We start from the raw sequence: 3,412 nt of genomic DNA on the forward strand, positions 1-3,412 counted from the left end.
CGGCGAGGTGGCTCGGCGCCGGGCTGCCGTAAGAGCAAGCAGAGGCATCGACTGGAGGGCTATTGCTTGCCCTACGCCGACTACTTCGCCGACGCTCCACTGCACGGCGAGATAGTATTTCGGCGCCGTTATCGGATGAGCCGAAAGCTCTTCCTCAGGATTGTGAATTCCATCCGGTAGTTCGACAGCTACTTCAAGTGCAAGAAGGATTGCACCGGCACACTTGGATTCACCTCACTCCAGAAGTGCACGATAGCTATGAGGATGCTTGCATACGGAGCTCCCGGTGATATACTGGAAGACGATGGACGCATGGCCGAGTCCACCACCATTGAGTGTTTGTACAAGTTCTGCATGGCTGTGGTGGCAGTGTTTGGACCAAAATACTTGTGATCACCCAATGCTGAAGACACTGCTCGGATCCTATCACAGAATGCAGAAAGAGGATTTACTGGGATGCTTGGAAGCATTGACTGCATGCATTGGGCATGAGAAAACTGTCCATTTGCTTGGCAGGGGATGTACAAAGATGCCAAAGGAGCTTGCAGTGGCCACGCAGGACCTCTGGATTTGGCACTCCTTCTTTGGTATGCCAGGAACTCACAATGACATCAACGTACTGCAGTGCTCGATGTCTTTGCCAATCTTGTTGAAGGTCATGCTCCTCCGGTGGACTTCGAGGTCAATGGGTGCCACTACAACAAGGGATACTACCTAGCAGATGAAATCCATCCGAGATGGTCCACATTTGTAAGACAATCTCAAAACCTGTGCCAGGAGGCAAGAACTCCTACTTTGCCAACTGTCAGGAGGCTTGCAGGAAGGATGTCGAGCAGGCATTTGGTGTGCTCCAATCTCGATTTGCTGTTCTTCGGTACCCCGCTCTGACCTGGTTGAAAGATCAAATGTGGGAAGTCATGACTTGTTGTGTCATCTTGCAAACATGATCGTTGAGAGCGAGCAGGAAGAGCAAATGTTCGAGACTGGACCATATTATAGGCAGGGTCTTCTTGCCCAAGTTGATCACCAGCTATCGGCATCATGGGTTGCCTTCCTCAATATGCGTCAGGAGATCCGAGACCCACAGGTGCATCAACAACTGCAGCACGATCTGGTGGAGCACCTATGGAGGCTCAAGGGCAACACCTAGTTCAACGTGTGATGAAATATGAGTTTTAATTTGTGTTTGAATTATGAGTTTGGTTCGTTGAACTATTTGATTTGTATCGATTTCTGTGATGAACTATGTGATAACAATCAGTTTATGTTGAATTTGTGGTGAAGCACGCCAAATTTGGGCCGAAATCGGTGGATGGGGGGCGAACTTGGGGGGTCGGTTGGGAACCCGAGCCGCCCCACGCCAAAATTACCGCCGGTTGGCCCCTAAGCGGCGATATTTCAAGTCCCTGGGTGGCCGAACGACTGGAGATGCTCTCATATGAGATGAGAAAGAGTTGTCTACTACATTGTGTTGGATTGTACGGTGACTCCGCCGCCGCTAGCCTATACCATCAACGACGGGAGTCAATCGCGTCTACGAATGAGCCCACACCGCTTTGACACGTAAGTCTATGTCGTCTAAGGATCACCTTTGCAAGGAATACGTTGTTGGAGCCCAGTCCGGCTACGATCCACCTATGGGATCAAGGTCTATCTATGTGAGGGCGCACACGTACTCTGCAACGCCAATCGATATATAGCCGCTATGTGTGCCTGCCTACCTGCCTGTCTTCGACCTAGGAGATCGACCATGTCATGCTTAGGTACGGTCGCCGACGTCTGCTGGCGGTGGGGGTGAAAAAGGGGGAGCCGGTGAGGCAACCACTCACTCCAAGCCGACTCGCTGTTATGCGACTTTGCCGGTGTGTGTACATGACAGCCTGACGGTACTGAGTGATGGTGATGGTTCACATGTCAATTGGGTGGCGGCAATGGAGGATGAGGGATTGTCCGGTGATGCTTGCACGACAACTATGGACTCGGTTATGGGGACCACCTCTTTCTTCATCCTTGTGCTCCGGACCGATTCCTTCTAAGTGAAACTGTCTTTTGACATGTGATTTTTCATCAAATGTCGATCTTCTTGGGGTTGTGTAATCTTGGTGAGATGGTTCAAAGTAAGATGGATAATGTGCCCTTGAATCATACTGATCCCATGATGGGTATGGATTCATATAACCATAGGGCGGTATCCACGACATTGGCATTGGTGGCCAAAAACAAGGGCATTAAAATAATGCATTACAATTCTCCCTTTGCCAATATCGGTCTTCAAATTCCCACCCAGGGAGTGATCTTGACTTCTTTACATGATTTAGCCGATAAGCATAAGCATTCTTCTCTTCATTCTTATTTTTATATTTATCTAATAGGTATGGTGACTTTTGATTTTTTTTACCCCTGTGCTTTTGTTAACATCAACCTTTGGAGTCTTGCTGCCCCTGCTCTCGTGCTTGGCATCTTCATCACAACTTTGATAGAATGCTTGTCTTCAAGAATATCATCATTGTGCTTATAAAAAATTTGTTTACTTGAAAGGTTGATCCCATCACCTGTAAATTTTACCTTCTCATCTTTAAATGGATCAGCTTGAAGGAACCGATACAAAAACGATTTGCCATCAGGACCAACCAGAATAGATTGATCATCCCTTGGTGTTTCAACAAATTTTAGTCGTCCTTAATCAATGGCTGATTTAACTATTTGAGGGGACATGTTGCAACTCTAAAAAATTATGCTCGAACGAATCATGTAATTAAAATACATTGGTCCTTGCATTAATAGGTTGACATGGTGATCAAGAATTCTATTATAATTACTCTTCAACGAAAAAACAAATATTTGATCACACATTTGGTGCACCTCTTATTTTTCTAGTCGATCTTATTGTGAGAACAACTTTGGAACTAAGCACATGAACGATTCGGATTTGGCATCTCCTCATTCGACTATGAATTTTCTTTTGTATTCTTTTTCTTGTCATTGGATAAGATATTATACTAGCATCGATTTTCTCAAAAGATTTTAACCTTGGCTTTAAATTTCTAAAATCAGAACAATTATAACATATATGTCTCAACTAAGAACAGGTGTAAGCCAAGTATGAAACAAACAACGCTACCCATTTAGATATAAACTTTAAACAAGATAATGATTTTTTTTGCTTGCATCAAATTGCCATTATCTGTCTTTTGGAATGGTACAATGTGTTGACCGATGTGTTCAATAACAATTTTATTGCTAACAAGTAAATTACCCTTCTTCATTGGTCCTTCAAGATCTCTTTTAAGAATTTTCTAATAGATGCATCAACAACGAAGGCAACCAAATTGGAAAATAGGTAAATCACTTGCTAGACATACCTCTTCAAATATGTTGGGTCAGCATAGTGGTTGTGTGACTTTAATAGTGC

This window comes from Aegilops tauschii, chromosome 3, assembly GCF_002575655.3.
Source record: "Aegilops tauschii subsp. strangulata cultivar AL8/78 chromosome 3, Aet v6.0, whole genome shotgun sequence".
NCBI classification, from domain to species: domain Eukaryota; kingdom Viridiplantae; phylum Streptophyta; class Magnoliopsida; order Poales; family Poaceae; genus Aegilops; species Aegilops tauschii.